Below are 12,388 nucleotides of genomic sequence, written 5' to 3'. Positions count from 1 at the left end.
ACTCTTCCATTAGACTAAAACCTATCCAATCTATATCTGAAAAACATTCAATATGAGTATGCTCATGATTTGCATATACGATACCCTATCTGGTGCTCCCTTTAAGTAACACAAAATTTGCTCTAATGCTATCCAATCATGAACGGTTAAAGAAGACAAAAATCGACTGACAACACTAACCGAATATGCAATATCTAGATAAGTCACAATGAGATAATTCAACTTGTGTATATATATACTTATTAGTTACCATATTTATATATATTAGTTACCATAACTGTATATATTAGTTACCATATTATTGGTACAAATTAGTTAATAAATAAATGTTAATTAGGCTAATTTATAAATTAACCTAATTATAATTTCTTAAAATTAAATCCCGTGTTTGTATATAAACATGTCTCACTTTTCAATAAAGGGATATACTTTTTATCTCAACTTTGCATGGTATCAAAGCATTAGAATTGAAATTAGGGTTTGTCGGAGAAATTGCTACTTTTTTCCCAAATCCGCATACGACAAAGACTCTCGCGCCAACGCATCACGCATCCTTCTTCCTCTACCGCCAACATCAACAAAAAGGGCATCGCCGCTTCTGCCATCAAGCCCGAGACAGCGCCTCCTTGTTGGCCAGGACCCCGAAGGACATCCCTCCGGTCAGCCACCTATTTCCGGCCATCACAGCCCTCTTATCTGGGCAGCAGGAAAAGTTGTCGGACAGCAACCTATTTCGCCGGACAGCAACCTGTTTCCAGCCATCACAGCCCTCTCCTACTGATCTTCCAGCAGATGGGCAATAGGAAAAGTTGTCGGACAGCAACATATTTCACCGGGCAGCAACATGTTTCACCAGACAGCAACTGTTTCGCCGAACAGCAACCTCTATTAGCTGCTTCTTCCACTCGCTTGCTCTCTAAAGTCTTTCGTCTCGCTTGCTCTCGGAAGTCTTCCTTTGTTGCTGCCTCACACCGCCGCCTCCGGCCCTAACGCAGCAGAAAGAAAACAGCGAAGTTTTATGTTGATGTTCCCTCTCCAAGCAGCAGCAGCTGCGTCTTCCTTCAGCAGAAATCATATCGGCAGAAATCAGAGAAGTCTTCCTTCCTTCATCTTTTATTTGACTTTCTTTGGGATAAAGCCTCATGATTGAAAATAAGACTTCTTTTGTGACAGATATGGTACTAGTGATGTCTAAAATCACGGACTATAAGCTAAATGGTTTGAACTATTTGGATTGGAGTAAGACAGTTGGTCTTTATCTACGAAGTATTGACAAAAATGGTCATTTGACTGATGACCCTCCTCAAGATAATTCAAAGCAAACATAGCTTAGAAAAGATACTAGCTTGTTCCTTAAAATTCGGAATTGTATTGATGGTGAGGTAATAGGTTTGATTAATCATTGTGAATTTGTTAAAGAATATGAATTACTTGGAATTTCTGTATTATGGGAAAGGAATCTCTCGCATGTATGAGGTGTGTAAAGCATTTTATCGTGTGAAAAAACAAAACAAGATCAACCTCTCATCAGTTATTTTATTGTGTTCAAGAAGACATATAAGGAGCGTAATTTGCTTTTGCCCTTTAGCCCTGATGTGAATGTTCAATAACATCAACAAGAGCACATGGCTATTATGAGCTTCCTTGCTGGCCTATCTCCTGACTTTGAGACTGCTAAGTCATAAGTTCTCTCTAGTTCTGAGGCCTCCTCTTTACAAAATGTATTTCTATCTCAGAGAAAATATGTCCGCGACTTATTTACTGAAATAGGAAAATTGGGGGCAAAGCCTTGTAGTACTCCAATGTCTCAAAACATATGTCTCACAGGAGAAGGGAAACTATTTGAACACCCTGAGAGATATCAGAGGTTGGTTGGGAAGTTAAATTACCTTACCGTAACTCGTCCAGATATTGCATATTCGGTCAGTGTTGTTAGTCAGTTTATGTCATCTCCAATCGTTCATCATGCAACGTTAAAGCAGATTTTGTGTTATTCGAAGGGAGCACCCGGACGGGGTGTCGTATATAAAAATCATGGGCATAGTCGTATTGAATGTTTTTCAAATGCAGATTGGACAGGTTCTAAAATGGATAGAAGATCTACTTTAGGTTATTGTATCTTTGTTGGAGGAAATTTAATCTCATGGACGAGTAAGAAGCAAAATATTGCCGGCACACACGGTATTTACCATTCCATTGGCAGACCGAAATTAGCATAAATTGCGCGACGATTTCTCCATCATGCATGCACGTCAATGATGGCACGCGCGACAGAAAGAATCGGATTCAATTCCTTCTGTCGACAAAAGGAATCGATTCAATTCCTTCTGTCGACAGAAGAAATTGAATCGATTCCTTCCATCGCAATCAATCGATCGCGCCATTTGATTCCTACTATCGTCATGATCGTTTGTATAAAGGAGTTTAGGGGAGGCAGGCACCGATCAACGGCGAGTGACGGCGAGGCGAGCGACGGCGAGGCGAGCGACGGCGAGCGAGGGCATGGCGAGCAGCGGCAAGTGACGGCGACGCGAGGCGAACAACGGCGAATAGCAGCGAGGCGGCGGTGTGTAGCTCTGGACAAGTATTATTTTCCTTATTCACAAACAATGCCAGACACGGGCCTCCGACAATGCCTCGTACACGGGCACATGAACAGGTCGTAAGCGGTGCCAAAGGCGTCACAGGAGGCTTCCGACGCCGTCGGAGGCCTCCCGCATTGCCTTCGGCACCACTGGAAGCTCCTGCGTCACGGGGCGGGGTGCCTCCCGTGTCGCTGGAAGCGTCGCGAGGCACCTTCCTCGGCGTTGAAAGCCTCCCAACGCCTTCTGGGCCTGCCGGAAGCTTTATCTTTCCCGACGCGTTCCGGCCCCGACGAAAGCCTCCCAATGCCGTCTAGCGCTCGCGCCGTGCGGAAGCCCTAAAAACTACAATTTTTTTCTTCCCCAATATAGTAATTAGTTTATTTATATTAAAAAATATTAAATAATTATAATAATTTGGATTAATGTTTTCATATTTTATTATTGTATATTATTTTAAATTCCATTTAAAATTTAAAAAAAAACTAATTTTTGAATAAATTATATTTATATTTTTTAAATTATTCTAATTTTTTTTACCATTTAAAATATATATTATTTAAATTAAAAATTAATTAAATGAATAAATATTTAATTTATACAATTATTATATATAAAATTCTAATGGTAAATACTTTTTTGACATTATAAAATGATGATCATTATTTGAAATGTGTATTACTGTATTATTCTTAATTTTTTATAATGCATACGTAATAGTACCAAAACAACAATTTCATGATCCAGCTTGGAGACACGAACGTCGATTAGAAAACGATTTCATTGGCAATGTTTGCATTGTGATATGATTAGACGTTGTAGTGGAGTCACATGCCTAAAATAACATCTTGCTGGTGGATATCCGGATGTTTTTAATAATCCAAAAGTATCTCAAGAAGTTCGTCGTGCAATGAAAGAGGAACTTGATAGCAAAAAAGCATTAAAGTATAAACAACAACGATAACGTGAACTTGTTGATACCCGAAGCTCTACAGAACCAATCTATGATGAATTTGAAGGTTGTGATAAAGTTCCAAATAATGAAGACCTTTTAGCAGCTCTCAGTACCTCTCCAACTTAATATGACTATGAGCAAAATATGCGACATAAAAGTGTCTTGGCTGGTGCCAGTAGAAGTGGCTCAACTACTGCAGCAACATTAGGAAGGAATGCAAGTGTTCGTATTCCTTCAATACAAGGTGGTGTTAATCATTTTTTTTCCTTCCGTAGGACGAAGACGTGCAGTTGATATTAATGATATTGATCCACTGACATTCCGAGACCAAGTTAACAAGCAGACTAGGATTGATGATGCATATTCAAAAGAGAAAAAGAAATCAATCGATAAAAGTATTGCTAATTTTTTTCATTTCAATCATATTCCCCCTAATGCAACAACACGTACTACCGTAGCATGGTGTCCAACATCCAAAAATCTTATCCTAGTATTCAACCTCCAACTGCATATGAAATTGCCGGTCCATATTTAGATGAACAAGTAGAGCGAATAAAGACTTGGATCCTATCATGCAAGAAGCAATGGAGCATATATGGGGTTACGTTGATATGTGATGGCTGGACAGGACCTACACAGATGAGCATTATCAACTTCTACTATACTACAATAGAAAGGCAATATTTCATAAATCTATTGATGCAACAACAAACTATCATGATGCACCCTACATATATCATTTAATGGATAGTATAACTCAAGAAATAGGTACAGAACATATAATACAGATGATTACAGATAATGGTGTCAACTTTAAGAGGGTTGAAGAGTTATTGGAGCAAAAGTATTAAACATTATTTTAGACATTATACGCAACACACTGTATCGATTTGATGATGGTAAATATCGGTAAGCTCGATATAGTGAAGAATGTAGTGAAAAAAGGTCAATGTTTAACAAAATTCATCTATAATCATCATTAGGTTCATGGATTAATGAGGAAATTTGTTGATGGGGAGATTCTACGACCAGGAGCAACTAGGTTTGCCACTTACTTTCTCCTGTTAAAATCGTTGAATCAGAAAAAATTCGGATTGAAGGTCACGTTCTCTTCTGAAGATTGGGAAGTCTCTCAATATTCTAACACGACCGAAGGTAAGGAGGTACAAAAAATTATTATATCTGTCAAATTTTTGGAATATATCGTAGATATTCTTATAGCAGTAGAACCATTGTACGTTGTTCTACGTAAAGTCGATATGGACAAGAAGCCACAAATGGACAACGTTTACCGCCTAATTCTTGAAGCAAAAGAAGAAATTAAGAGGCGTCAGTCACCAACCAAGTATCAACATTACATTGACATAATCTCTATAAGATAGGACGATCAAATGGGAAAATATATTCATTTGGCCGGTATGTATTTTTTAATGATAAAAATTTTTAATATTGTTATTAATAATTATATATGTTTAATTATTGTAAGTTATTATCTCAATCTGACATATCAATATCGTTATAATCTTAGCACATATGATGATTTATTAGTGACCCTCGAACATGTAATATCAAGATTACATACAAATAGATAATCAATTGGTAAGACTATTAATGAAAGTCGATTATTTCGAGAGGCATATGGTTCTTTTAGCGACCCTATTACAGTGTCATACAAATATCAAATGGATGCAGGTAAATATAGTAAAAATTATTAATAATTATTGTCAACAAATATAAATACTATTTTAATTTTATTCTTATTTATCTTATAGCATCTATTGAGGAAAAACTCCGAGAGACACATTTAAGATGGTATGGACATGTACTTAGACGACCAATAAATGTTCTAGTTAGACGATATGAAATTATGAAAAACATGCATATCAAACGAGAAAGAGGAAGACCAAAAAAAAATTGGTTAGTAACAATAAAACAAGATAAAATTTTATTTAAATATAGATGATGATATAGTAGAAAAAAGAGTCCATGGCGTAAAAGGATTCATACAGCTGGAAAAAGGCTTGGTTGTTGTTGTTGTTGTTTAATTTACAGCTCAGTGGTGGTTATAATATGGAGGATCAGCTCCAAATTTGAAAAAGATTACAGTATGAATTCTCTCACAAACAACGTCTTCAAGTGGTTGTGAAAGAAATTAGTCAACTTTTTCCCTCATTCATACAAAAGTACGAAATCGTTTTTCTTATCGTAACTTGGAGAAGATGGTTTACATTCATTATAATATGCGTCTTCAACTAAGAGCAATAATAGAAGAGAATGAAGAACAAGAGTTTAGTGATGTAGACCCATTTGATATTGGATTTGTCCAAACTGAGAGTGATTCAATGATGAGGCTGAGAAACCATTAATTGATGAAGCAGGAGACCCACCACGGCCATCTCTGTTTCTTACTCAATATATTGAAAAAAAATACAAGCTAGAGGAGATATATGTGAGGAAGAAGATGATAAAGCTTTGGATCAAGAATTTCGATTTTCTAGATCTCGATCTAGACGTTCTCAAATATCCCAACCCCAAACCCAACCAAGGTCCATAGATAAAGGCAAAGGCAAAGCTCCTATAATTTTCACTAAAAAGAAAGAAAAAGGCAAACCTCCTGCTTTTACGAGAAGAGATCAATCGAAAATTAGACAAAATCCACTCGATGCAATTGATGAGCGAGAACATGATGACAGTGACTTCTGACACTGTAGTTCGACGAGAAGTTCGAAATGAGGATAGTGATATTGATAGCGGTGCAAGCACTCATGGAAGTGATGACAGTGGTGATGCATCTAGTGGTAAAAATTATGTTCCCCCTACTCTAGCACCGAAGGACATGTGAGATAGATTACACACATGCAACTCAAGATTATGATCATGGAGCTAGAAGTAGTGTTATTTAATATCAATGTCGATATAAGGGTGACAAACAAAAGAGAGCTCATAATTATCAAGATATGCAGAAGAGTTTAGCTGAGATTGATTCTGCTCAAAGTTCATCATATTCGCAACCTTCTTATTATAACTCTGATGCATCAATGGTGATCCATCATACCAGAGCTCGGGGGCGTATGCTTATCCTTATCATTATATTGTGCCTATACCTGTACCTATTCCGATTTCAGTGGTGCTAGTTCAAATCCAACATCTAGTGATGAATCGAGACACGATGGACATGTGGATAAGTCAATATCAATATTGCATGTCATGGGATGATTATTTAATCTGGGCTAAGCAGTATGTTACAAGAACCATGCTCCCATCTGATTCACGTCACTCCTTTTGGTATTAATAAGGTGACATATTATAATGTATCAATTTTAATTCAAGTTATTGATAGATCAATTTTTTTAAAAAAATTATATTAATTATTTTTTCTGATAATATTAAGTTATTTAATAATGGAGAATTTATATAAAATCAATATACAACTTATTTTTAAATTATACACAATAAAAAACATATTTATCTAATAATTACTATATATAAATGAAAAAATACCGAAACAGTATCGATACGGCACGATATAATACTAAAACCATATTGTTCCAATCTGAGACCGAAACCTCGGCACGGGTCAAGATTTTAAACCTTGGTCATGATCCATGCAGAATATAAGCCATGACACAGTTTGTGTGCTAAATAATATGGATATATCAACTTTTGACTGAAGTAGGATTTAAAATTTCAGTGCCAGCTAAACTGTGGTGTGATAACTAAGCTGCTCTTCATATTGCATTGAATCATGTGTTTCATGAGCGAACCAAGCACGTTGAAATTGATTGTCATTTTGTTCGTAAAAAAATTCAACAAAACTTGATTTCTTCCGGATATGTGAAATTGGAGAACTTGGGGACATATTCATAAAAGATTTAAATGGAGTTCGGATTGATTATCTTTGTAACAAGTTGGATATGATTAATATATATGCTCCAACTTGAGGGAGAATATTATCTATATATATATATATATATATATATTAGTTACCATCACTGTATATATTAGTTATCATATTATTGGTACAAATTAGTTAATAGATAAATATTAATTAGGCTAATTTATAAATTAGCCTAATTATAGTTTTCTAAAATTAGATCTCATGTTTGTATATAAATATTTTTCACTTTTCAATAAAGGGATATACTTATTATCTCAACTTTACAAAACACTACAAAGTTGTGCCCACAATTTCCCTATCTCAATTATAGGTCGAGGACATATTTTCTCTTAAATAGAAATATACCTTTTTTACTCCACATAACTTCAACACCCAACAAATACTTTAGCACTCCAAGTCTTTCATGACACGTAGACGATCTAAACAAAACAAGTGCTACCAAATATCCTAAAATTAACTGGAAACGACTTATTGGGAACAAGGATTTTGCAAGGGATCTCACCATGAAGACCGCATGCAATTAATGAGAAAGCATGTTGTAAAAACTGCATCTGCTCAAAAAGGTCTGAGACATTCATTTGAAATAAAAGGGCTTGTGTAGTTTCAAGAAGATATCTATTTTTATGTTCAACTATATCATTTAGGAATGGAGTATCAACACAAGATGTTTGAAGCATGTCATCCTGACTCGTATAAGATTGGAATAAACTGGACGTCTATTTCTTGGCATTATCACTTCGCAAAGTACGAATGAACGTATTGAACTAAGTTTGAATCTAAGCACAAAAGGCACAAAACAGAGAAAATAACTCAGAACAATTTTTCATTAAATATATCTAAGTTATACGAGAATAATCATCCACAAAAGTAACAAAATACCTAAAACTAAGTATAAACAAAATAGGATAACGACCCCAAATATCAAAATAAACTAATTCAAAAGGAATAGTAGCACATTTATTTACTTTAGGACTCGAACTAAGAGGGAAATGTTTTGCAAACTGACATGACTCACAATCTAATGAAGACATCTTACCATATTGTGGACAAAGTTTTTGAGCAAAGGGAGAGATGGATGTCCCAACCTACAATAAACCTCAAAGGAGAAGTGACACTCGTACCAGCAAAAGAATTTGGGAACGGTGTGTTAAGAATGTAGAGGCCTCTAGACACATGTCCTTTACCAATTATCTTCTTCGTCAAAAGATCTTAAAATAAGCAATTATTAGGGGAAAAAATAAGATGCGACAATTAAGATTACAAGTTAGTTGGAGCAAATTAAGGATAAATTAGGTAAATGTACGATAGAAGACAGAGGATAGAGGAAGCAAAAGGGTAGGATTGATAGTGTCAGACCTCATGAACACAAGATGGAGACCCATCAGCTAAAATAACGGTATGAGTGTTAGTTTCAGACTAAAAAAGTAAAAAAGAGACTATAATTACATGTCATATAACCCGTGGCACCAGAATCAATGACCTATTTGGAGAATGAGGAAAGAAAACATGCATTTTGTTTACCTGAATCAGCAATAGCAATGATAAAGGGAGATGAAGACTCGAGTAATTCCTGATATTTTGAGAACTTGGCAAATTCATATGTAGAGATAAGGACCAACTTATCAAAGGCATCATTAGTAGATGCAAATTGAGCCAAGTGTTTTTGCTGATTGTTATACTGAAGCTTTCTCAAACTTCATATGACCTGGCTTACGACAATAGTTGCACATAATACCACTCGAATTTAGTGTTCGAGTTTTAAAGTTATATGAGTCACCTCGTTTGTTTCCACTATAACTAATTGATCTTCCAGGCACATAATTAGTATTGCAACTCACTAAAGCACGACTAAGCGGAACAGATGCAATGATTTTTGTACGGAGTACACCACTAGATGCATCTGGTAAAGAGGAGACCTCAGAACAAGAGAGAACTTGACTTAGTAGACTCAAAGTCAAAAGATTGGCTAGGAAGCTCATGATAGTCATCTGCTCTCGTTGGCATTGTTGAACCTTCACATCAGAGCCAAAGGGCAGCAGCATAGCATATTAAGCTCCTCGTATGTCTTCTTGAATATCATAAAATAATTGATCAAAGGTTGATCTTGTTTTTTCCACACAGTAAGATACTTTGCAAACCTCATACATGCGGGAGAGATTTCCTTTTCCATAGTACAGAAATTTCAAGTAATCTATTAGTTATTTAACAAATTCACAATGATTGATCAAACTAATTACCTCACTATCAATACAATTCTGAATCTGAAGGAACAAGCGAGCATCCTCTCTAAGTCATGTCTGCTTTGAATCATCTTGAGAGGGGTCATTAATCAAATGACTATCTTTGTCAATACTTCGTAGATAAAGACGAACAATCTTACTCCAATTCAAATAGTTCGAACCATTTAACTTATAATCTATGATTTTAGACTTCACAAGCACCACATCCATCACAATAAAAGGTTTATTTTCAGCAATAAGACTTTATCCCAAAGGAAGTCAAATAAGAGACGAATTTGAAGGAAGATCCAAACAAGCAAGTGCAGACAAACCTACGCATGCTTAGGTGCTACTCACATTAAGGAAAGCAAGGCGACAAGTTCAGGCTAGCGGCAAGGATCGCTAGCGGCCGAGATTGGGCAACGTCGGCCATGCTTCTGATGATGCGTATCGGGAAAGCAGCAATGGAGGTCACCGAGGATAGGGATGACGCGGTGTCCGCTCGATAGCCGAACTATAAGACGATGACATCATGGAAGGAGAGCCAACACCCGGTGCGGCGATGGGTTAGCACAGGGGCAGCCCCGTGCGTTGTGCGTCGGGGAAGGAGGGCGCAGCAGCAACTGATGCAGTGATGAGCAACAACCAACTTCATGCGCGGACAAAGGAGGGAAGGAAAGAGTATCGGCGAGGAGGTTGTGGCCGGCCAATGAAGGCGTGTGCGCGTGGGCGATGATGAGCCGGTAAAACACCACGGAGATAAAAGTAAATAAGAGGTAGAAGAAACGGAGATGGAACCCTAATTTCGTTGTGATACCATGTTATTTGAGATAAAATGAATTGATAATATTTATTAAAAAGTGAAACATCTTTATATGCAAACTAGATATGTATATTAACTAATTTATACAGATAATATGGTAACTAATATATTGAAGAATGAAAATATTGCAAGATTAATTGTACCAAAAGGTGATTACGCTCCCCCCATGCGACCCTCACATCCCGTCCCCAGTTTGTGTGAAGGGAGAAATCACGGGGTCAACTTATAGTCAACCGCCAAGTGACTAGAGGGTGGGAGGAGTTTTTTTTCCCCCGAGGACATGCGCCCGTTGGAAATTAACCCCTTGCCCAATTGTAGCAAAGATATCACCCTCTAGCCAAGTGGGCACCCCGTGAGGATAAAAATTATTGTAAAATCAAGAATCTAGATTGGTGTGTAAAATTAGATTAAATAGAATTCAAAATTTTAAAGAAAATGAAGATCACAAAAATTATGAGAGTCTAATGATGTTCTTTTCAGAGCTTCAATGAGTTTTGTGATTTAAATGAGGTCCCCTTTCGAGTTTCAAAGAGTTTTAGAGATTATGGAAAAAATTCATTGATTATGTTATTCAACAAAATTATGAAAATCGGAAGCTAGTCACAATGTTCAAAATCTCAAGTTATGTGGGAGTTTTAGTGTTTGACTACAATAATAAGATTTTGGTATCATGTCAACATTCTAACTTACTTGGAAGTGGAAGAAGGAAATAAAGAAGAAAAATAAGAGATGGCAATTATATGCCTAAGTTCAAAACTGTCTTATCTAAAATGGTACTATTTTGATATTATGTTGTACAAACATGCTATAAAATTTTAATTCAACTTGCCATATATTAGTATGTAAAAGGATGTCAAGTGTCAGCATAACAAGATACTCATTGGTTTGACACGACGTCAGAGAATATTAAATTTTGATATTTTATCAGAACAATATGTTTCAACCATGTTGCCTGACATGGTACAAAATTTGAAACCATGGCTACTCAATGACGAGATGAAAAATAATACTTTACAAAATAAAAGTGATAAAAAATTTTGTTCTCAAGTACATGAATAATACCATGATGCTTTGGAAAAGATTTATTCATAGGAGAATAAAAGAGGATAAATATTTTCTAAAATAATTTTAGATTTATATCTCCAAGCTCAACTACATATGTCATGACAACCAATGAAAAATATAAAGAAAATTATAATTGAAAAGGAAGATAGAGTTTCCTAAGCAATTATTGTGGTGGATTTTATAGAAAATAAAAATATCTAGTAATTATATTAGAGGTTGTAGAATGTGATATGATTTTCCTATAATTGAAAAATTTTTTAGGCATTAATTTTAAGCCCTCGTTTTACTTCAAGACAAATTCTCTTTATGGTTTATTAGCGTGAAGGGGAGGAGAGAAGTGAAAAGGAGAAGGAGAAGGGAGATATTAGATGGAGATTGAATTCATGAAATTTGTTTACCTTGGTAAAGAAAGGAGGAAGGAGAGGGTCTAAGCCAAACAAAAATTGACTACCTTACTCATGCTTGTACTCTCACCATCCGTGCCTCCTTGTCGTTTGCCCTTTTTACCCAACATTTGTAGCTCACCCTCCATTCAATGTTTATAAGCCAATGCCCATGCTTGTCGCCCTCAATCATCATCATCATTTGGAAATGCTCATTGTCTCACTCATTATAGCCCACTAACTCGCTCATCAACATGGCCAACACCTCAATCATCATAGTTGCTTGCACTTGTTGCTTCTCTCAACGATAAGCACAATTTTGACATTTCAAACATTTGTTGTTGTCCACCTCACTCGATCACATCATCCAATATTGAGAATGATGTTTAGGACCAACAATAACTCAGAAAAAAATCAGCAATAACATCTTTGCCTTTGCATCACTAGTCGAGTTAACCAGAAG

At 36.1% G+C, this 12,388-nt stretch overlaps 1 protein-coding gene across 9 annotated transcripts in view; it reads right to left on the bottom strand.

Annotated features, from left to right (window-relative positions):
• LOC121984379 (AP-1 complex subunit gamma-2-like) overlaps window positions 1-12,388 on the bottom strand; it is a 143,712-nt gene that overhangs the window by 106,549 nt on the left and 24,775 nt on the right. The gene's annotated exons all lie outside the window — the stretch shown is intronic.

The sequence above is a fragment of the Zingiber officinale genome, chromosome 5B, assembly GCF_018446385.1.
Source record: "Zingiber officinale cultivar Zhangliang chromosome 5B, Zo_v1.1, whole genome shotgun sequence".
NCBI classification, from domain to species: domain Eukaryota; kingdom Viridiplantae; phylum Streptophyta; class Magnoliopsida; order Zingiberales; family Zingiberaceae; genus Zingiber; species Zingiber officinale.
The sequence above is the reverse complement of the archived record's forward strand: the minus strand, read 5'-3'. Positions and strand labels throughout refer to the sequence as shown.